This window comes from Pongo pygmaeus, chromosome 12, assembly GCF_028885625.2.
Source record: "Pongo pygmaeus isolate AG05252 chromosome 12, NHGRI_mPonPyg2-v2.0_pri, whole genome shotgun sequence".
Taxonomy (NCBI): Eukaryota; Metazoa; Chordata; class Mammalia; order Primates; family Hominidae; genus Pongo; species Pongo pygmaeus.
Window position 1 is genome coordinate 90,794,873 of NC_072385.2, and position 23,714 is coordinate 90,818,586.

At 51.5% G+C, this 23,714-nt stretch overlaps 1 long non-coding RNA gene across 1 annotated transcript; it reads left to right on the top strand.

Annotated features, from left to right (window-relative positions):
* The first annotated feature begins 12,403 nt into the window (after window positions 1–12,403).
* Window positions 12,404–18,883, top strand: LOC134737875 (uncharacterized). Its single transcript, XR_010123277.1, has 4 exons — window positions 12,404–12,651; window positions 13,039–13,135; window positions 15,627–15,669; window positions 16,083–18,883. It is a non-coding gene; the product is annotated as an uncharacterized LOC134737875 (long non-coding RNA).
* Window positions 18,884–23,714: the final 4,831 nt, after the last annotated feature.

A 23,714-nucleotide genomic window follows, 5' to 3' on the forward strand; every position in this document is an offset into this window, starting at 1 on the left:
AACCCCCCTGGAGCGACTCATGCGGAGCTGGGTAATAGAGGGCAAGAAGGCTTTGCTGTCCGGCCCCAGCCCTGCCACTTAAGAACCAGGTGACCTTAAGCAAGCCCCTTGGCCTGAAGTTGTTTCCTCTTCTGTAGAGGGGGAATATAATTCTCACCTGGGGAGGGTGTTGTGACAATTACACGAAACACGTGTGTGAAGCGTTAAGCTCTGTGCCTAGGGTGTGGCACTCACTCAATAAACCAGAGTGATGGTTGTTACTGACTGTCCCTAAAGTCTGGCCTCTTCTCCAAAGCACGAGGGGCCCAGGGGACTCTGCTGAGGGGCAGGTCACAGGACAAGACCTCTGAAAGAGCCAGTTGCCTCTCTCTTCTTCTAGCCTCTCTTTACCCTTCCCTCCTCTTTCCTGGAGAGGGATGGGCCCAGAGAGCCCTCGGCTCTCTGTCCCTCCTTCCCCTCCTCCCAGCCGAGCTGCAGTAGGCGACTTCCCCTCATTCCTCAAGGACCCCAGCCAGGAACTTGGAAAACCTTCCCAAGGTCTCCAGGAAATGGGGCAGGGTGAGGACCCAGCCTGGGGGAAGGCTCCTGCCGTACTCAGAACCTCCAGGCTGCCCCAGGCAGGGTCAGGGTGGGACCAGTAGACCAGGGAGGGAGAGGCGGAGGAGGACAGGGATGCGCTGTCACCTCCCTGAGCAACTGGCCTAGGGGCTGATGGGCAACCCACAGGATCCTCCCAGGTGTTTGTTGTGTAATCCTGTTTCTCATCCCCTCTCCCTCACCATGTCATCTTTAGGCGTCTGTATAAATGTGGAAGCAATTGACTAATTTTGAAGCAATGCAGAATTCTTCACACTCTTGCTTAATTTTCACCTCCCTGGGTTGCTGACCTGCAATGCCCTCAGCTCAGCCCTGGGTTGCCCTCCTCATCTAACAGCACTAACAGCACTGCAGTTATTTTCTTTGCTGCTGCTTCTTTCTTTTAAAATTGGGTCTGGAGCCAAGAGGGAGAAACAGACTGGGGATCTGACTGTGCCCCTTGGGGCTCCCTCCCTCAGCCTTCTTTGCTGGAATCTGCAGGAGAGTGTGCACCAAGTAGCTGGGGAAGGCACATGTCAGTGGAAGACATCACCCTCTCACCTCCCAGGCCCTCAGCCCTGTCCCCAGTGTGAGGGGGGCACGGGGGGTGGCAGATGTGCCCCAAGGTAGCAGCTGAGGCAGATAGGGGCCAGATGTGTTCCAGCGCCCCCATCTCCTGCAGTCTCCTGCCGTTACACACACACACACACACACACACACGCTCTGTGACAAGCGTCATTAGCCTAGGTAGTGACTGCCAAAATCACTCATCAGCCATAACTGAGATCCAGGTGGGGCATGAGGGGAGGGGTGTGATGGATGGAGCTTGTGACTGGCAGCAGACTCAGTTCCTGCCTAAGAAGGTGTTTTGTGTTTTGTTTTGTTTTGTTTTGAGATAGGGTCTCACTCTGTCACCCAGGCGGGAGTGCAGTGGTGTGATCTCACTCACTGCAGCCTCCACCTCCTGGGTTCAAGCAATTCTCGTGCCTCAACCCCCCATATAGCTGGGACTACAGGTATGCGCCACCATGCCCAGCTAATTTTGTATTTTTAGTAGACATGGGGTTTCACCATGTTGACCAGGCTAGTCTCGAACTCTTGACCTCAGGTGATACGCCTGCCTCAGCCTCCCAAAGTGTTGGGATTACAGGCGTGAGCCACCATGCCCAGCCTAAGAGGTTTTTATAGTGTGCAACTAGGGAGACAAGATTGGCAGATGACAGTCATTTAGAAACAGAATAAGATGTAGGATTTTAAAATCTGAGGTTCTGAACAGACACTGGGGTCTACTTGAGGGTGGAGGGTGGGAGGTGGGAGAGGAGCAGAAAAGATAACTATTGGGTACCGGGCTTAATACCTGGGTAATGAAATAATCTGTACAACAAACCTCTGTGACACGAGTTCACCTATGTAAAAACTTTCACAGGTACCCCCGAACCTAAAATAAAAGTTTTAAAAAAACAAACCTGAGGATCTGGAAACAAGTCCTATTGATGTTCACAGGGACACAGGCGGGAGCTCCGGAAGGTCTGAGAGCCGGGCAGGCCTGCTTGGTGTCCATGGGGGGCAGGGAGCACAGCCCAGACAGGGATGCAGAGTGGCCATTCCCCAAGTGGCAGTCATGAGACTGTGTCTCAACACAGTGGCTAAGTGTGACCCGCTGCGGCCCGGGTGGGCAGCTCCTCTCAGCGCTACTTGGGGGTTGGTGCTGGAGGAGGCTGCGGCTTGGGTTTTGTTTTTCTTATGAGCACCTCTGGCCACCAAGCATGAAGCTGAAGCAACCCCACCCTCATCTGACCCCATAGCTCTTTATCTGCCTCTCCAGCTCCAGCTTCTTCTCTAGTTATTGCTAAGCTTGTCCTTTTCTCTCATCGGGCAGGGGCCCCTCTCTGAGTCCACTATGGCCCTCATGTTGCCCGAGTGACTGAGCCAATGTATATAGCAAATTCTCAGAATGGATCTTTGCAACTCCTGGTGTTTGTTCTGTTTGTTTTGATTGGGAGTTCTGGAGAGTGGAGTGGCACGAAGCTGTTGGCTTTTGTTCTCCAGCCTCAACCATAATCCTCAGTGGGGATCCTAGGCCCTGGGGCCTCAAGCCCCATTCCTAATATGGGAGAAGCTTAAACTTCAATGAGGGTTGTAAGCAAACACCTCACTTATCTTACCCTCAAACCTCACATGGAGGTAGAGGCCCAGAACCCTAGAGGGATGGGGGCTGAAAAGGGATGGGGACAGAAGGGGAGGTGGTGCCGGAACCAAGGACCCCCCTGGGGTGCTGGAATGGGGAGGAGGTGATGTGAACTCACCCATTTCCTGGCTGGAGGGAGGAGGGGTAGATCATTGGAGACAAGATCTGCAGTAGGTGAAGGTGGTGTGGCAGACACTGAATTTTATGGTCAATTGCAGAAGAAGCCTCACCTCAAGGGACCCCAGAGGCCCTAGGGGTTTAAAGAGCTTGGGGGCCCCCAACACCCACTTTTCCATCTGCATCATCAACACAAACGGCAACCAAAGGCTTGCTCCTGACACACTTAACCGACCTCTCCAGGGTGGAGGCCAGAGCCACTGGAACCATTCCCAGACCCACCCTGGCCAGCCTGACCCCACACCACAAGCCTGCCAGGGCATGGGAGGAAACCAAGAACGTGCCACCCAAGATAAAGGTTTCCGTCTGATTTTGTGGTTCAGCTGAAGCCATGTTCTTAATTGTCCAAATAAACAGTTTTCAGCCTGGAGGCCAGGACACGCCAAAACACGCCACTTCCTTTTCCAGCACCAACTGGGTGCTACCAGCACTAACTCGTCTTCTAAGCACTAAGTAGTGCCCAGTGGACCATGGCAGCCTAGAAGAAGGGCTGACTACCAGCTGTGTGACCCTGGCCTTAAGGCCATGAGGCAGGGATGGGCAGTGACTCTTCGCTAACCTGGGGGTGGGAGACCTTTACTGTAGCTGCACCACTTACCCGCGGGTGACCTTGCTCAAGCTGCGTCTTCCCTGGGCCGTGGTTTCTGCGTCTGTAAAATCGGAGAAATGCACTAGGACAGTGGTTCTTAAGGTGTGGCCCCTTCAGTATCAGCATCATTTGAGAACTTGTTAGAAATACAAATTCTAGGCTGGGCATGGTGGTTCATACCTATCATCCCAACAATTTGGAAGGCCCAAGCAGGAGTACTTGAGGCCAGGAGTTTAGGACCAGTCTGGGCAACAGAGCAAGACCTCGTCTACACACACACACACACACACACAAAAAAGAAGAGTTTTAAAAAATTAGCTGGGTGTAGTGGTGCACACCTGTGGTCCCATCTACTTGGGAGGCTGAGGTGGGAGGATCACTTGAACCCGAGAGTTCAAGGCTGCAGTGAGCTATGATTGCACCACTGCACTCTAGCCTGGGTGACAAAGTGAAATCCCTATCTCTAAAATAAAATGAAAGGAAATACAAATTCTCGGCTTCTCCTATTCAATCAGAACCTCTCAGGCAGGGCCCAGAAATAGGTGTTTTTACAAGCCTTGATGCAAGCCAAAGTTAGGAGATCTATACATTTCTGTCCAGCAATTACTCATGAGAACTATTTAGTTCACAGGTGAATTGTACCCTTAAAAGAAGTATCAACCCTTCTTCGAGAAAGTTTGACAGCTCAGCCCTGTCTTTGATCACAGTCAGCTCTGACATTAGCCTCAAGAGAGCTCTGGCCTTGGGCCTACCATGCTCTGAAATCTGCCCTCAGCTCAGGACTCCAGTTTCTGGGCATGGCCTGAGATATAACAGCCTAGAGGAGCCAGTCCAGGCAGCCCCCAGTGGTTATCACATGGTGGCGGAACGTGGCCTCCAGACAGATTGCCAGGAGAGCCCCACCAGATTCCTGAGGAGCCAAAGAGCTGAAAGGAGGACCACACTGACTCCAAGGATTATAGGGGCTATTAAAAGAACCAAAGTATATTTTCTTTTACCAGCTTTATCTAAAGAAAAAGAAAAATGCTCCAAGGAGAACATCCCCTGTATAGGACACCAGCTGTGAGTACATGATTCTTCGCAAGGAACTTCTAAATGCAAGCAAGGCTGCTGATTCCATGTGGAGAATTATGAGACATCCTCCCTCGCTTAGGTCCAAATCTTGGATCTAGCCACAGTGACATCCGCAGACATCTGAGTGTCCCAGCACGGTGGCTTGCCCTCAGCAACTGGTCTTCAGTCCCTTGGTTTCTGGGAAACACCAGTTCTGGAATTGGCACAGGCCAGCTCACACACTGCAGACTCTGAGATTGCAGGGCATGCCCAGCTCAGGGAGGCCGAGACACCCAAAGACCCAGTGGGGACAGAGGGATGATGGGAATCTGGGGCAGGAGCAGATAGGCCTGGGACCATCACGGCTTACTGGGCTCCGCTTGGTGCCTCCAGCACAGGGTAGATTCAGCAGGGCTGCTCTTTGGTGGGGATGGGGAGGGGTCGGTAAAGCCAGCCCCTTGGTCCAAGCAGTGCCACCCTCCTCCCAGGGCCTGGACGCTTGAACACTAGGGCTCATTTCCACCGAAATCTGTTTCCCCCCAATTCCCGGGGCCTGAGTGAGGGAGCATGGGAGTTCCAAGCACTCAGGAAGAGGCGAGACTCGAGGAGTGGGACGGGGGAGTGCCCAGCAAACACATCTGTCACCAGGAAAGAAGCGCTCAGACCAAAACTCATTTCCACCTAAGAGCCTGTGGGTCTGTTTTGGGAAAGCTGACTAATCCTGTAATCCTGCCCACCAGGCAATTTTTCTGCCTGGCTTCCAAGTGGTAGTGGGAGAGAATCTGGGGCCACTATCCTGCTGAGGAATGTATTCTCTTAAAGGGGAAAAACCACCTTCGTTAGGTGTGGTTTGTTCCACAGAGCCCTGGTTTAGAAGTTGTCAGCTGTTGTCCCTTGAGGGCGGTACCTGTGCCTGGCAGCGGCCAGGCCCCAATGCAGGGGACAGGGAAGGGGCAGTGGCAGAGGCAGCCTTGCCTTCTCAGTGGGCAGCAGGACCACCATGCCACCTCTCTCCCGCCTCACTGCCCAGATCATAGGCTGGAGAGCAGCTGCTCAGCGCCCCCACCAGGAAGCAGGTTACAAATGCAGAATCTCAGCCTCTGCTGACCTACTACTGCAAAGGAACCTGGATCTTCACAGGATCCCCAGGAAGGTCTGGCCTGGATGCTGTCTGTCCCTGGGCTGGGCCCTGTGGCTGCTCTGCCAGTTGGGCAATAGGAATGAGCACAGCCCCACTCTCCGGGAGATAAATGCCAGTCTTTTCACTCAGACCACTCAGATGGGAAGTGTGGGGCATCCTCAGCTTGTCCACATGCTCAGCACGGAGGAGAACCCTGTTCTGGGCAGAGACCCACAAGGCAGCTGTCTGGCACCGGTGCAGACGTATGCTCACACATGCATACTCAAGAGTATGCACACACTTCCCCTGCCCCACAGTGACTTCCACCCGCCAAGCCAGCAACACACACACAATGACAAATTAAGAGCAGAGTCCCTCCAAGTCACAAAGTCACCAAGTTCCAGGAAAGTGGTGTGCAAGCTAGATTTGTCCCTCTCCTCACATTGCCTCTGTTTGATATGATCGCTTCAGAGATGTGTTCACCTGGTGGGGCAGAGCGGGAGGAGGTTGACATGAAAATATATTTTTTTAAATCACACTCTTAATCCTGGCCAGGCGAGGTGGCTCACACCTGTAATCCTAGCACTTTGGGAGGCCGAGGAGGGCGGATCACCTGAGGTCAGGAGTTCGAGACCAGCCTGATCAACATGGTGAAACCCCCGTCTCTACTAAAAATACAAAAAATTAGCCGGGCGTGGTGGCGGGCACCTGTAATCCCAGCTACTTGGGAGGCTGAGGCAGGAGAATGGCGTGAACCTGGGAGGCGGAGGTTGTAGTGAGCCAAGATTGCGCCACTGCACTCCAGCCTGGGCGACAGAGCGAGACTCCGTCTCAAAAAAAAAAAAAAAAAAAAAAAAAAGGAATCCTTTCCAGGTCATGTAGACAAAAGCAGACAATAGTCTCAACAACACCACTCAGGGAGACTGGCTAAGGGGAAACCCCGCTGGTCCCTCCCGTTCTGTATTTTCAGATGAGAGTGGGAGAGGAGAGGGGGCTCTTAGGGCAATTTCCTCGGTGCACTGTTCTAGGCCAGCTTTTTCGTGTGAGTCTCTTGAATGATCTTTAACACCTCACAGCCCATCTGCCCCCAGACTTCATGCAGCCCCTGAGCAGGACTGGACATCCAGATGGCAACAAACACACACTGTCTCTTTAAGAGACTGGCCTGAGAGTTTGTTTACCAGGAGGTTTGTTTGGGTCTCGGTGGGAGGAAAGGAAGAAGATAAAAGCAGTTGGGACACTAGAAAGAAAAAAGAAAAAGCCAGAATGCAGAGAAAGCAAGATGAGAAAAGCAAGTCCAGAGGGAGCATTTATTTTTGCAGTGAGGATTCCAGTCCCCTGGGGACTGTTTCCACAGAGCAAGCTAACCACCAAATGCGTAGGTCGGGTCAGACACAATTCCCTGAGTGGGTCCAACAGCAGCTGCCCTTGGCTGTGCTGAAGGTTCCCTGCAGAATTCAGGCAGAGCCACCATTGGGTGGAGGCAGCTGGCACTGGAGGCTTCCTCCTGTCTTCCCCACAAGGAGGGGGTTGGACTGATGTTGGAAGGAAGACAAGGTGAGGGGCAGCCTATCGGAGCCCAGTGACAAATCTGGCTTATAGGAACTGTGGGACAAAAACTCTCAGCCTGGGCTCAGGGTAGGGGCTTCAGGGCACGCAGGAATCCTGCAATTGTTTGCCCTTTCATGGGGTGGGCCCTTGTGCACACAGATCAGTAGGATTCCTGGGAGGGAATCCACAGCTCTCACAGCTTTGCAAAGGGTGTCTGGGACCAGCAGGAAGAGTCCAGTTGAGGCCTGGCCTGAATCAAGCCCCCCGAGTGTGAGGTGGGCCACCGGGACCATGTGTTTAGGTGTGCTGGTGAATATTTCTCCGAAAGCTGGGAGCCATTGTGGGTGACCAGGCAGAGAAGTGACACAAGGAGAGCTGTCACTCCAGAGGCCATGACTCGAGAGGCAAGGCCAGGAAAGAGAGAGGTTTGGGAGTGGCTTTGCTACATACAGTCCAGAGCCCAAAGAGGGTGCTGTTGACACTGGGTGAGCTTGCAGTACAGAGAGCCCCAAAGGCTTTTCCCTAACCTCTGTTGAGGCTGTTCTTGGTACCAAGCAAGCCCGTCCAAACAGGCCAGACACAGCGCACACATGTGCTCATACGCATCCGTATACACGTGCGTACACACACCGCATTCCTCTTCCCTGCCCAGCCCACCCTGGAGAGCAGGGTCCACTGCAGAGCTGGACCTGTCCATACTGGCTTTTTGAGGCTGTATCTCTGCCGGGAGGACAGTGGAGGGCAGCAGGTCATGCTGAGGACACTGTCTAGCTTGACCTGGGGCAGGGAGAGGCAAACCAGGCCCTTCTCAGGCGACAGCTGGGCCCCAGTGTTTTTGGAGCTGGTTCCCGGGATATTCTTTTATGTCATATTCTGAGGATTTGAGGAACAGCCTGTAAAGGGGATTAGCCTATCCATGCTGCTCCAAGCTCCAGCAGCACAGGCTCCGGAGCATCCCCTATAGGTGGGATGTGAAGGAGGAGAGCAGCCTGGGACAGCGATCAGGGCCCCCCAGATTGCTGGACTGGGTATTAACATCTCTGTCGGCCTTCACACCTCCCACTCCTCTGGAGTAAGGTACCTCTGTCCCTACCATCACATGTCACCAGAGGGGCTCCCTACTTAGGGAAAAATTGCAATCTGTGAGATCAAGCCCCATGCACCAGGAAACTGGCTGATTATACTTGCCTCAAAAACTCAAAGTGAATTACAGCAGCCTGTATGCAAGTTTGCTTTCTCCTGGGGGAGCCAAGGACAGTTGTTAGACTGCAATTCTTAGGGACTGGGCCACACACGCCAAGAGCGCCCCCTTTGGCACTGAGCAAGTACTTATATGTCAAGCACACAGGCTTGTGCAAAACAGCAATGCAATATATGGTTGTTACGAACTGCATCCAAGACTCTGACCGGTTCTTCCTTTTTGAGATCTCCATCCCAGCCAGTTCAGAGGGAAGAGTAGAGCTATCAGAGGCAGACAGGAACCTTTGGGTGGTTTCCCACCCAAAGGAGAAGGAGAGGAAGAAGGTACAACAGTAAAACATTGATTGGTCAAATCAAAATCCCAATGGTCCCAGAAACCTCTCAACAGGGCCTAGCAGGGATTGAACCAAAGTGTCCGTTTGCTTAAAACTGCCCGAGGCTCCCAGCTTTCAGGGTGCCCCTGTCAAGCCTCTGCTTGCTAAATAAACCAGCCTTTCTGTGTGTGTGTCCAGGACAAGCAGAATGGGCTGGGGGAGGGGAGGAGGATCCGTTTGTCAAAATAGACCTCCTGAATGCTTTTAAGGGCCTGCAGTTGGATGAGTAAATATTTTCCCTTTCAGATGAAAGGTGCAATCATCGCCGTTTTTTAATTACTTTAATTAGAAAAGATTGCCTTAATCTTTTACTTATCTGTACTATTGTGGGAACTGCCAGAAAATGAAGTGCAGGGAAAACAGGTGGAGTTTGACCTTTGCTCTAAGCATCTTGAATTTCTTCTAGGCTGGTAATTAAGAAGAATCAGGGGAAGTTCCTTGCAGAATCTAGGAAACGCAAACACACACAGAATCATAGCTACAAGGGCACTCTCCCTTGTACTCCCACTCTCTCTTACACATGCACACACACACACACACACACACTCTCATGCACATGTGTGCACGAGTGGAAGGAAAACTGGACCCCGATATGGCAAACCAAAAAAGTTCCAACTTTGAGGGCTGTGTTCCTGCTCCCAGCCCTGAGAGGTGGCTTAATGAGTTTCCCAGGGTGGCCTAAAATGATTAATTAAGCAGACAGCTCCCCACCCCCTCCCCAAACAACGGAAACCAAGTAACGGTCTGTTTAGGGAGGGAACAGCAGGCCCCCCTCAACACACACACACTCCAGGGGCGGTTGGGGACATGGTGTAAGAGCCAGGAGCCCCAGATAAGGGACGATAGCAACGGCCTGTAACGGCCATCAAGGCTCACCCTGGCTGGCAGGGCCGGGCATAGGGAACGGCCTCCCTCTGCTCCTGGCCTCTGGCCTCCCTGTGTCTGGGCAGTGCCCACACTCAAGGGGACCCTTGGCAAAATGGTGAAGCAGGCATCATTGTCTCTGGCCTCCCTACCTCTCCAGGCACCCTACTTGTTCCCATTTCTACTATGCACCATTTCTGGGCTCATTGTTGAACACTGGGAGGGATTCTGGAGGCTGCTTGAGCGTCCAGGCCCACAGACATGGGCCACAAACATCAGGGAAAGAGGAAAAGAGAGTAGAGAGGGACCCTCTGGGGCTTCCAGAATCACCCATATCGGGGCACCTGCTCTGTCTTTCCAGCTGTCAGGGCTCCCAGAGCCCAGCAGTGAACAGTCACTATTAAACAGGTTCTGAGCTCAGGCTTTCAGTGCTGAGGCTGCAATGGTGAGCAGTGCTAGAAAACCGGGGCACAGGTCCCCGCCTGGGGATCCAGATTGGCTCTGAGGGAGTCCTGGAGTCCGGGCAATTCTTGTGCACAAGCAGTGCTAGTGCTTTGGGAGCTTCCTCCCAGGGTGTCTGTTTTTCAGGGACACCTCTGTTTTCTGCATCTGTAACCTGGACCAGCTGCTCCCTGAACAGCCATAGACATTTCCCTCAGAAGGTGCCCCAAGGATTCCACTGGGTGCTGAACATGGGTCCCCTTCCACAGACAAGGGCATGCCTTCCTTCCAAGTCAGTCATGTCCGCTGGAGACAGACAAGGACAGGGACACAGCTGAGGTTTTGGCAGCTGTCCTGGGCCTTGTAAACAGGCCTGGTGAAGGGCACAGGGGCTCCGAAGCAGGCCCAGGCCCAGCCAGCCTGGAAGGGTGGGAGGAGGTGAAGGTGGGAGCGGGCGGGCGGGGCAGCCAACAGTGTTTGCCTTTCTAAAGCACTCCAGGTGCTTGAGCTGGATTTCCAGCCTGGTGTTTACAGCCTCTGCAGCCACGCCACGGTCACGTCCTCTGCCTGTACACGTGCCTCTCTCAACAGGTGCCCGTCTGTGTGCGCGTGTTCCGCCTGTGTGTCTGATCACACCTGTGGGTGTGGATCTCTCCGTGTCTGTGCCTGGCCCTCTGAGAAAAATGACTCTGGCCTCCACTTTGTGTGAGCCTTTCCACCTCAAAACATTTGCTAAAATAAACCTGCTGAAAAAGCTTTAACAACGATTTTTTTTTCTGTCCCTGGCATGGGCACTAACACCAGCAGGTCTCCATGGTCAATTTAGGAAGCTTGGGAAAACATTGCTTGTAATTAAAAGTCTAGAAGGGCCTCAATTAAGGCAGTGTTCACCCTGCCGGGCCCGTTCCCAAATCCCACTCGGCAGCATTCCTCTCTTGGCTGGAAAAGGCCTTTGATTTGAACCAAATGTTCAGCAGCCACACTGGACCGGGCCTTGGCACTGCTGCGCTGCTAGCTGCTCAGGGCACAGGCTGGCCTCTGCCCCAAGGCCTGCAATGGGAGACTTTGGGCTTTGTCCCCATCTCCTGACTTCCCAGCCCCTCTGTGATCCTGAGCCCCAACTTCTGGATGGGCAGACCTCCCTGAGAGATTGCAGGTGCTGAAGCCAGCCCAGCACTCCTCACGGCTCAGGGTGGAAGAGCTCACACTAAGAATTAAAGGCCACAGGTCAGGCCTCACCAAGGATGAGGCAGCAGCAGTTAGTGCTGCAAGAAGGTGGGATTCAGGGTGCAGCAAGCGACACCCCAGTACCCCTTCTTACTCCACAGAGGCCAACTCCATCTGAGCAGAGGCCTGGCCTTAGCTACAGCCACTTCAGAGAGCTCCAGACAGGACCTGGCAGGGAGGGGTCGGGAAATAGCATGAGCCTCGGACCTCTTTAATCCCTAGGGATTAAAGATACACAGCTCAGCTAACTGGGACCGGGCCCAGGGTGCCACATTTGCCCCCCTCCTGCTGGTAAGGGTGAGGCAGCCAATGACACAAACACGGGGGCAGAGGGCATTGCCTCCTCCCTGGAGCAAAGGCTCAGGTGCTCAACTGGGTGGGCAGGAAAGAAAAGTGCTGAGTCGGCTCAGGTGCACATGGCTTTTCCTTCCCAGGACAGGCACACGCACACTCATAGCACCCACTTGCACACAAACTGGATTCACAACCATGCTTGCTGGCTTTCACAGATGTGTACCCATGTTCACAGGGTCCACACACACTCTCTCTCTCTCCCTCTGAGTCCTCAGTATCCCAGGTCACAGCCACCCACACAAATTCACATTCCTCCACCAGCTTGCACTGACACCCATTCACAGTCACAGCCCTGGCTACAACCAGACACGCAGACTCCATAACGAGGATTTGCAGGCCCCACGCAGGACTCTGCAGTCTCCAGCAGCCCTGGCCCCTCTCAGCGAGGAAAGAGTCGCCACGAAGGCAGATGGTCCGGAGGGTGCTGCCAGGACCAGGTCCTGAACCCTGTGGGAGTGGGGTGGAGAGTGCGGGGACATCTCAGGAGGGCAGCTGAGGCATCCATCCCTGCGGGCCTCACCCCTGCAGCAGGGGAATGGCAGGGGAAGGGTTACAGGCTAACTAGAAAAAACAATTACTAACGGGAAAGGCAGCACATTCCAGCCCTGCTTAGCAGAGCCGCCAGGGCCGTGGGTGGTTCTTGGATTATGCATTTCCTTGAAAACAAAAAGGAGAGTTCAGGGCAGTTCAGCTGTGCCCTGAATCTCACTCCAGGGCCTTTGTCCCCAGCCCCCTCACAGCCCGCGTGCCTACACACACGCACACACAGCCCCCCCTGGCCCGGCCACATGTCCACTGGGAAACGGAGAGCATGAATACCCCCCAAAGCCTGCAAGAAAAGCGGGGGCAGACGACAGAAGAATTGAAGAAAGACGGGGAGAGGGGAAGGGAGTTGGGATCTCGGAACCCTTGTTGCCTGGAAGTCTCCCTTCTGCTGGTGAGGCTGTGGGAACGTTGGCTCATCCTGTCATCAACGCTGCATGGAACCCCCACTCTGTGCCAGGCATTGTGCCAGGCATTGTACCAGGCCTGGGGTTCCCCTTGAAGGGCTCACTGCTGGGAAAACCCGGTCCCCCCATTCCCCCTGGGTGGTGTTTTCTATCCATCTGTCTCAGATCCCTACACTCTGCCTTTCCTCAAAAATCTGGGCTGATAGAGTCTGATTATCATATTCATACAGAGGAGCGGGAGGCTGATAAGCCTCAAAGGGAGACCCTCCCAGGCTGCTTTACTTTTTTTTTTTTTTTTTTTTTTTCCTTTTTTACTCATGACACAGCCTCAGGAAGTTTTGACAACATGTGCCCCTGATTTACTTTTTAACCAGGACATAGATGGTGGTGCCTCCCTGTGGAGAACAGGAAGGGGCAGCCATCTTGCCATAAACACAGGAACAGAATCTCACGGCCTCTGAATCCGAACAGGTATGTCCTATTTGTTAGCATGGCTCCTTTGAACCCTGCCAATGCCCTGTGGGGAGGCAAGGGAAACATTATGGTCCCCACCACAAATGGGGAAACTGAGGTTCAGAAAGAGATAAAAATCACTCAAGCCATTGTACAGGCTGCCTCCTGCTTAGAGCTCTCTCCCTCTCCTCAGCTCCCTGAATGGCTGACTCATTCCCATCTTTCAGGTCTCAGCTTAAACACTGATCCTCCAAGAAGCTCTGTGGCAACCAATCTAGTCGGCCCCTTCTAGCCTCCCTGTTGTTTCTCCTCCAGCGCATGTGGAATTTTGGGGGGAGGGGGATGAGGTCTCACTCTGTCACCCAGGCTGGAGTAAAGTGGCATGGTCATGGCTCACTGCATCCTTGGCCTCATGGGCTCAGGTGATCCTCCCACCTCAGCCTCATGAGTAGCTGGAAGTACATGTATGTGCCACCATACCCAGCTAATTTGTTGTTGTTGTTGTTATTTGTAGAGATGGGATCTTTCTTTGTTGCCCAGGCTGGTCTTGAACTCCTGGGCTCAAGCGATCCTCCCACCTTGGCCTCCTAAACTGCTGGGATTACAGGCGGGAGCACACAGTAGACACTCAATAAATATTTGTGGACTCTATTAAGAACTGAATGGCTCTGTAGCTGGGGTAGGCGGAGCCAGGCCTGGAATCCTTGAAGCCTTGGCCCCCACTCAGATGTGTGGCTGCCCTTGTCCATCAAAATCCCTCCAAGACAGAGGAAAGGGGATGCTCAGAGCCTTTCTTCATTCCAGCCCTGGGCTGTACCCTAAACAGCCTAAACTTAAAAAATAATCAGATTCCACAGTTGGGCTGCATGTGGATTATGCAAGGACCAGATGCCCAGTAGACAGGGTGTGCCAGAGACTTATACCTGATGGGACCTCAAAAGAGGGCCAGCTGATGCATGCCATTTAGACATATTCACTCACTCCATTCTGTGGACATTTTCCAGGGGCTGAGCTTGGTTCCTAGATGCAGTGCCTGCCTCAGAGTCTGACTAGACTTTTTAGGAGAGAGTCAAAGAAGCAATGCTGGCGATGCATGCTCAGACCCAGCACAGGATGAGATGATCTAGGAACTGGAATGTCAGGAACGACTTCACTAAGAGATCATAGGTGGTCTGAGAGAGGGGGTGACCAGAACAAGCCTGCCAGGCACAGGGAACAGCATGTGCAAAGGAGTAAGGAAGAGCCTAGTAGGCCTGGGACATGCCAGCAGTTCACTAGGCCTGGATAGAAAATTTGAGCATGGGGAAAGGCCAGAGAAGGGGCTGGAGAAAGGATGGGCCCAGGTCACAGGGAGCAAAGTCCGCTGGCCCAAGAAGCCAGGGCTTCATAGGGTCAGCAGTAGGGAGCCTGCCAGGGCTTTAAAGAGAGGAAAGACATGAGCAGCTTAGCATTTTAGAAAGTTCACTAGACTGAAAATGTGCAGAAAGCACAAGCTAAAGCACAGAGACAAAACAAGTTCAGAGGATGTGGCTGTCACCCACGTGAGCAGTGACAGCTTGGACCTGGGGCCGGGAGGATGGAGATGAGGGGACAGATGTAAGAAATATTTAGAAGGGAGTGAGAGAGGCTTGAGATGAACTGGCATGGGGGGACAAGGGCCAGGCTGTTGTTAAGGATGAATCCCAGGATTGTGGACAGCTCGGCTGAGTGGAGGATGGCAGCAGGAATCCAGGAAGAGGCTGGTGTATTGGTCTTGGCCATGTACCTGGCTGGCTGTTAGGGATGTGGGTCTGGAGAGGGAGGTGCTGTCCTGGTGCTCTGGAGTAGTTTGAACCCAGATGTCAGTGCCGCCTGGGGAGAGGAAGAGGTGGGGAGATGGAGTGGAGTGAGCAGAGTGGACAGTGCCCTTCCCTCTCTACTAAGCCAAACCTTAGCATGCTTCAAGATCCACTCACCCCTTCCCAACCCACACCTATGTGGGAGAGCATTCAGCAAAGACTGTCGGGAAGAGGGGAACTTGTGTCAAGGAGGGCAGTAGATTAGGATGGTGGATGGCCTTGGATGTGGGGAGCAAGGGTGCAGAGGCAGGATTGCAGGCGGGAGACACATTTAAGAACTTAAGGGGCCTCCCTAGTTTGGGCCCAGTGTCAGCTCCGTGGCCCACTGGGAGTCCTGGGAGCAAGGACTGGATGCTTGGAATGACCCTTCCTTCTGGGGATGAACTCCAGCCTACTCCAGCACAGTGACCAGATGCTACAGGGGCACTCCCAACTCCCACAGGAGCTGTTATCCCAGGCACTGCCCAGTCCAACCCAGGGAGCCGGCATCTCCAGTCTCTTGTTTCTTTCCACAGTGGGGCCTCCAGGAGCTGAGTGCTGAGGCAGCAGGAGTAGGACAAGTCCAGAACAAGGAACCCCAGGCTGGGTGTCTTTTCCCACTCCCTTTTCTTTCCTTGGTGTTGAAGAGCGAATTTCACCTCCCTTCTTATTTTTCTCTTTGCATTTTGTAGGACACACACCACCTCATCCAGCCACGGTGGCCACAGTCCTCAGGTATCTGTCACCAGCTCTCAGCCCTTCTTTCTGAGGCACGCAAGAGTGGTCAGAAGCCCTTGGGCCCCCCCGCCTTTGCATCCAAACCCCAGTGCATTCCCAGCTTTTTCTTGGTCTCCACACTCCAGCCCAAGCCTCTGTCCTGCCCCCAGAATTCCCTGAAGAAGGTCCAGGGAGAGGGCTGTGAGTTCTCTGTAAGACCAGCAGACGCAGCTGGTTGATTGCCCTTGACTCTGCTGGTGGCGGGGACATTGCTGGTGGCCAGCTGCTGGTGTTCCGCTCTGTCCCATGGGCTTGTGCCCAGCCAGCCTCAGATACCAGCAGATGGCCCCATCCCCTCTGGGATGCCCTGCCCCATTCATCTGGCCCCCATTTCTGTTTCTGATATTCTGTCCCCTTATCTCCCTTCTCAGACTGGACAGCCCCTGTGTACCTGGGATGCGGAGAGTGACCCAAGCCTCGATCCTGGCCAATGAGACTGCCCATTGAGGTGGAAATCATCGACTTAATTACCAAGGCTCCCTGGCCACCGGAGGAGACATGCAACACACAGCCTGCCTAATGCGCCAGCAGCCGAGTTGGGGAGGCCCCTGGGAAAAAGGCCTATGCTCCCCCAGCCATTCTCATGGCCTAGAATGTTCTTTGGCACGAGAGAAGTGAAGGCTCAGGGGTCCAGTGGGGAGGGCTGGGTACCAGCCCAGAAGTAGGTCTAGCCAGGGAGGTGGAGTCCCCAAGGAACACCCTTAGGGGCCTGCTGAGTCAGAATCATCCCTTATGGCACGGATCTCTCGCCTGCTCCCTGCACACAGCTCACCCGGGACTCACCCTCTGCCGGCAAGGTGAGAGGCCTTTGAAAGGCCTAAACCAGAGAGGCTGGAGGGGCTGAAGGCAGGAGCCAGCTGGCCCCAATCCTGTTCTCTCTGGAGTCCCTCGGGCCTTAGCCCAGCCCCCAGGTGTGGCTTGTCTCCTTCTTAGAGGCTCCAACGGCCAGAGCTCCCCACTCCCACCCCACCATCTTGTCCCAGAGATGGAAGAGAACATGGGAGCGGCCCCTCATAGCCAGAGTACCTTCAAGACTATGTGGCACCACCAGACTGAAACTCAGGTCCGGTGGGCTCTGCCATCCCCATGCCAAGCAGAGGGAAGGAGGGGGTGGGAGGACAGAAGAAAGAGTGGGCGGGGTGAGTCTGTGGTGGTTTGGATTGAGACGAGCTGGACTTACGTGTGTGACAGCTTTTCCTCTGGTCCCAACCTTATACCTTTGGTTTTCCTGCTCTGGGCCACTATAAAATGAGGATTGGGGATGAGATATGTGGTTTTCAAATGCTGCTCCCAGAGCTCTGGCACTCTATGGTGGAGAATCAGAGCCATTGCAGCTCTGGTCTTAGCGTTATACACCGACCATCACCCCTAGGGTTTCATTTGCAGAACCAGCCCACAGCCAAAGAACCTTTGGTCACCTCTGGGCAAGGTGATACCTCTGAACCTTCCAGAAATGGACAGTGCCATGTCTGCTGCTGGGGGAGAGGGGACAGACCCAGAAGGAGGTGCCAAAGGAACTTACTTTTTTTTTTTTTTTTTTGAGACGGAGTTTTGCTCTTGTTGCTGAGGCTGGAATGCAATGCCGCAATCTCAGCTCACTGCAAACTCCGCCTCCCAGGTTCAAGCGATTCTCCTGCCTCAGCCCCCTGAGTAGCTGGGATTACGGGCATGCGCCACCGCGCCTGGCTAATTTTGTATTTTTAGTAGAGACGGGGGTTTCTCCATGTTGGTCAGGCTGGTCTCGAACTCCTGACCTCAGGTGATCCGCCCACCTTGGCCTCGTGAAGTGCTGGGATTACAGGCGTGAGCCACTGTGCCTGGCAGGAACTTACTTTTTAAAACTTAGATTGAGTCCAAATACGTATGTCTGAGACATGAAGGGATGAGACTGGCTATGGGACACGGGCTCAGAATGAGGAGACCCAGAGGAAAATGTGCACCCATGTTCACTGCTACATGCCTATGTGCACGCATGTACACCTGCACACACATGCACATGACACACAGAGCTGCCCCTCACAGCCCTGTCTACATGGAAGACACCAAGAGGCATTTCCATGCTTCTCCCTCTGAGCCCCACCCCACTCCCACTTACCACCTCTCTGGACTCCTCAAGCTGACCTAGCAGAGCTCTGTCAGGAGATGAGGAAAATGTCTCTGTTTTTCAAATATTTGGATCTTGCTAAAGACCAACACATTTTTTTAAGTGTGTATAATTTTAGGGCAATTTGATCCATATGTTTCTGATTCTCTTGCGCTTAAATCATCAAAATATTGATTTTTAAGAGCCATTTGATGTCGAAGGAACCTTTTTAATAAGCTTTTAAAGCTCTTTAAACCCAGAGCCTGGAGCCAGGGCCAAAGCTCAGGCTGTCCACTGGCCAGTCACACCCTCCCTTCCCCTGGATCAGGATTACTTGGAGCTGAGTCTCACTCCCCCTCTTCCTGGCCTCCCTGCCTCCCCAAGAACTACCCAGGGGTGCTGACAGAGGGGCCCAACCCCTTCTGTTCAGACTTCTCTCATGCTTCTTCAAAGCATGCCTAAGACACAAACCAAGAGGAGCAGTCATGATCTTTACTTTTTAATGGCTGCATAAAATTTAGTTGCATAAATGTGACATAAGGTATTTAACCAACCCCTGTTGAAGGATGTTTAGGTCATTTCATGGTACACCTTTATACACATTTCTGATTGTTTCCTTTGGATCCATTTCCAAAAGTAAAAATACTGCGTCAAAAAGTAGGCACAACTTACATCTATCCACTCATAAGTTGCCACGTTATTTTCTAAAAGACTACACCAATTCATACCTCCACAGTCTCCTCCCCACCTCCCCACTCCCACCCCATACTCTTGAGTGGAATTCTCGTCATTCCTATTCAAATGGTGCCATTCCATCTGCACATGTGGAAGCTCTCTAGCACAGCAGTTAAGAGGAGGCTCTGGAACAGAGAGCTTGGGTTTGAATTCCAGTTCTGCTGTTTCCTAATTGGGAAAGTTGCTTTTTCTGTCCTTGCCTCTGTTTTCTCATCTATAATTTGGGGGATAATAATGGCACCTGTCACGTAAGTTTATTGTGAGGATTTAATGAGATCATCGATACAAACTTAAACTACTTGGAAAAGCGCCTGATGCACGGTTTGTGTTCAGTAAATGATAGCTAGTATTGTTATCCTTTATGCTTTTTTTTCCAACCCAGGACACTCTCTCTCTTTCCTTCCTTTCTGTCTGACCAACTGCCGCTCACACGTCAGATGTCTGTTTGGGTGCCCCGCCCTTGTTAGCATTCCCACAACACCCACCCCTTTGATACACTGGCAACGTGTGCCATTACTCATCTTTACAGTTAGTGTCTATCTTTCCTGCCACGCTGTCAGATCAAAGAGGGCAGATTTGGGGTTTATCGAATTCCCAGAGCCTACTACAGTGCCTCACATGCTGCAGACACCCCATAATTATGTGTTGAATTGAGCAGAACTGAATCAAATGACCTATGTCAGCTAGGGGACACTTTTGACCCATAATTTCCAAAAATTCTATTCACCCACAAAGGACAGAGATTTGCATCTTGAGGATAATCAAAAGAATGTGTTGAAGTTCAAAAGATGAGTCCCCAAGATGAGTCCACAAATGTTTAAGGAGATGGCAGCATCACTGGTGGCACCTCTGTGGCCAGTGTGGGTGGATGACCCTGTTCTGCGGGGAAAGTCCTGCTGCCACCAACCATGAGCAAGGCCAGTCCCATGAGCCAAAGCCCACCTCATTATTCATCTTCAATTTGTTCTTTCACTTTCAGATACTTTTTCCTTGTATTTCCAACAGAGAAAGGACTGTGCCTCTTCCTTTTGTGGCCCTGTGCTAGACATGGTGCTGGGTATTTGCCAAATGAGGCATGAACGGTGCTCCTCCTTCTCGTGACGTGGAAGTCTTGGAGAACAGCCACAATTCTGTGGATGATTAAGAAGTGCCTTCCTGTCACACTCACTACTCTATGCTGGAGAAGCTCATCACTGCACACCCCACCTCACAGGGCAGTCTGGAGATTGGTGCTGTTGCGATTCATGGCCCTTAGGTTCCCCAGAAGCTCACTAGAGCCTGGACATCCCAGAGGAAGGCCTCAAGCTCCCGACAGGGTCTGAATTCCAGGAGACCAGGCAGAGAGAGCCCCTCATTTCTCTCCTTTAGCCCCCAGTGACTCCGTCCCATACTCACAGGGGAGCCCAGTTCTGCCCAAAAAGTCCCATTTCAATTCAAATCAATTCAACTCAGTCTCAACAATACTAGCATTGTGCAAGCCAGAGCTGGGGAGCTGGGCAGACAGACACATGAAATAGGCTGTTATCAAGGTACAGGGTAAGAAATGCTCTTAGGGAATTACAGTGACCCCCTACCCCGGCAAACACCAATTTCTCGTGCTTTATCTCCTATGCCACTTTCTGTCCATATGGTTCATTATGGAAGAGACTATGTACTGTTCACTATCACAAGTTCATTGTTCATGGGGGTAAGTGTGCATGTGTTTGTGTGTGTGTTTTCATGTATGCATACGTGTGTGTGTGTGTGTGTGTGTGTGTGTGTGTTTAGGATTTAAGTTCCTGGAGGGCAAAGATCATATGGTGAGTTTCCCTGACTCTTCCACAGATCTTACACAAGGCTAGGCATAAAGCTGCTCTTCAATAAACACATCAATTAATGAACGAACGAACACTGAACCCTAAACTCCCCTGCTCAGGCTGAGATCTGGGAAGAGGGTGAGCCTGGGCATCAGGGGTGGTGCATTTGAAATGTGGTGGGTCCTAGGGGACATAAGCAGGTCTTGCTCTCTCTCTCTCTGGTCCTCAGTGTCAATCACTGTGCAGCAAAGCAGTCAAATTAGATGATCTCTAGGGTTCACTCAGGCTCTGGAAACACTCTGTCTCCCTCCCACAACTTGGTCTGTTCCCAATTGCCCTCCCTACTCATCCCCTCCAGATGCAGTGCTCATGAGACTCACAAAGGCCCCCAGTCTAGCTGGGGGAGGACCTTTTGTTCCCCTGCCTTGTGGGGCTCAGGGCTATTTTGTCAAAATTCTCCAGGAAAAGAGAAAAAGCGCTGAGGCTTTCGCTAAAGCCCAGTGGGCAGGTCTCTGAGGACAGGGATTAAGTTTGTCTCTGTTGATCTCCCCTGCAGTCAACGCTTCTGTCTGGGAACCAGCTTCGGATTTTCTAGGGTTTATCCTCCCTCATATGTTTCCATTACCTTTGCATTACCCTTGCGCCATTTTTAGCATTCCCTTTGGAGTACCTTTGCAAAGTAGAATAGATCTCAAAAGAACAAAGCAAATTTTGGTCCAGGCTTGTTCTAAATGAATTCCTTCTTCCTTCAACAATCCCATCTTAGGAAAGAATAGCGACCCTCCTGACTCCCAGGCCTGAGCATTTCTGCCAGACCCTCCCACCAGACCTAAAAGACCATCACTACTGGAGAGGAAGCGGGGACAATCTTGAAGCGCCCCAGCTTCCCTTCATCACAGCCCAGGACAATTTCAGGCTCTGATGGAGCTGATGGTGATGGGTTTGTGGATTGACCTTTTAGAGGATTATCTGGATTTGGAAGGGTCACTTAAGGGTCAGTAAGTCTGAGAGGACCAAGCCTAATTCCACAGACAAGAGGTGGGCAGAAGGGTCTCTGTCTCCGAGTGACCCTTTCTTTCTTGGAACTGTTTGTCTACCCAGGAAAAGAGGTCTACGCCGCAAAAGATTCTTACTCTGCACCTCAAGCAATCTGCTTTGGGCTATGAATTGTCATTTCTACTGGGAATGTGAGGTTTTTGTAGAGAGTAGATGATGCTTTTGAGTAATTTGTGTGGTTTTTTAAATGCAGGTTAAAATCCTAATGTTCTGAAATGGGAGAAACACTGATGAGTTAAAAATAACTCTTTGGAGGCCGGGCGCGGTGGCTCACGCCTGTAATCCCGGCACTTCGGGAGGCCACGGCGGGCAGATCATGAGGTCAGGAGATCGAGACCATCCTGGCTAACACCATGAAACCCCATCTCTACTAAAAATACAAAAAATTAGCCGGGCATGGTGGCGGGCGCCTGTAGTCCCAGCTACTTGGGAGGTTGAGGCAGGAGAATGGTGTGAACCTGGGAGGCGGAGGTTGCGATGAGCCGAGATTGTTCCACTGTGCCCCAGCCTGGGCGACAGCAAGACTCTATCTCAAAAATAAATAAATAAATAAATATAAAAATAACTCTTTGGAGTTCATAACCAGTTGGAGGTTTCAGGTTGTTGATTGATTAGGGGGATGTTGATAACAAGATTGGCCTATTGTATGAATCTCTTACAGTATTTGGCTGTATCTGCTTCTAACAGGGCAGAGTGTAGGATCAGATATGATATTCCTAGATATTTGCATAGGTCTGTTACAACTCATAAGGAGAGAGCTGATGAATTCCCAAAGGTGTTGATTTTACTGTCACCAAGATTGAGGGCAGGACTTTGGACCCAGGAAATTCAAGTGCTTTAGAAAGTTTGGCTAACTTTAACTTAAGAATTCTATTTATCCTTTCTGTTTTGTCTGAAGATGGGGAGGCGGTATAGACAGAGGAAATTTTGAGTAAACACGAATGTCTGGCAGAGCTCTTTAATGACCATCTCAGTAAAATAAGGATACTTATCCCTGGATCAGTAGATTGGGACTTCCCTAGTAGGAAATACAAAGTTTAATGGCTTTTTTTTTTTTTTTATGCTCTTCAACAAAGAAAGACTTCAACACATTTGAAAATAAACATGCAAACAAAAACAAAAACTAGAGAACATGTCCATATTTCATCACAGAAGATAATTGTATAAAATTCATTTGGAGGTTTCCAAATGGGCCTTGAGGTCTTGATTCTCATCCATGCCCCACCTTTACTGTTTTGCCAAAATTATGTTGCTTGTGGGTGAGGTGCCCTAGACAGGGCTCAGAAAACTATAGGCCACAGGCCAATTCTGAGCCATAGTGTTTTTTGTAAATAAAGTTTTGTTGGAACGCAGCCATGCCCATCTGTTTATGTACTGTCTATTGCTGCTTTTACACCATAACGGCAGAGTTCAATAGTTTGCTACAAAGATCATATGGCGCCAAACGCCTGAAGTATTGACTAAACTCGCCCTTTACAGAAAAGGTTTATCAACCTCGGGTCTAAGATATCTCTAAGATGGACAATTTTGGTCATATTACAAGTTCCTTAATGTGGCCACTGTGATTCCTGACTGTTCTCAGGGGAGTTGTGCTGTTTTGTAGGATATGCTCGAGAATTTGTGTTACAATGAGACTCGTTCAAAGAGTGGGCATCCAGACTGTGGAGGGGTGGACTTGGACTGAGATGACCCCATGCAAGTTGGTAACAGCCAAGTGTGTTTCTTCTGTACCTCCTGTCTTGGGCTCCCAACAAGAGAGGTTGGCTACCTCCACCTGCTGTTCTCAGCAAAATGAGTTTTTAGAGATTCTGTCTCCCAAATTAACTCTCAGGAAAACAAAGTCAGGATGGAGGGAAAATAGAGTTTGTAACATTTTCAGATGGTGACCCAAGGTAAAGCTCATCTTCTGAAGGCCACCAGCCTAGCAAGACCTGAAACTTGTCATCCTTGGGGCTGGTTTGGGCCATGGACTTATTGATACTCATCTGTTGACAATTCTGTGATAATTTCCCCCTGTAGACAAATGAAGTTCGTGACAAAAAAGAAGATAGAAGTGAGGTTAGATGAATAACATGTAATTTGTGGAAAGCCCTTGCTCAAAGAAAGTTGTTAGGATAAAAGTAAAACTGACGTCTACTTATCTACTATAGCAAGGGAGAACACTAAACCGACGATTCTTCAATAGTATCTTCTTAGGAGAAACGAGTGCATTTCATTTTATTTCTATGTGTTGGGTTCAGAAGTTTTTAGGGCAGGATATCAGAAGCAGGAAAAGAACTTAGACTGGTTAATTTCTTAAGGCAAGGGTCGATGTATGAGGGGCAAGTTTCTAA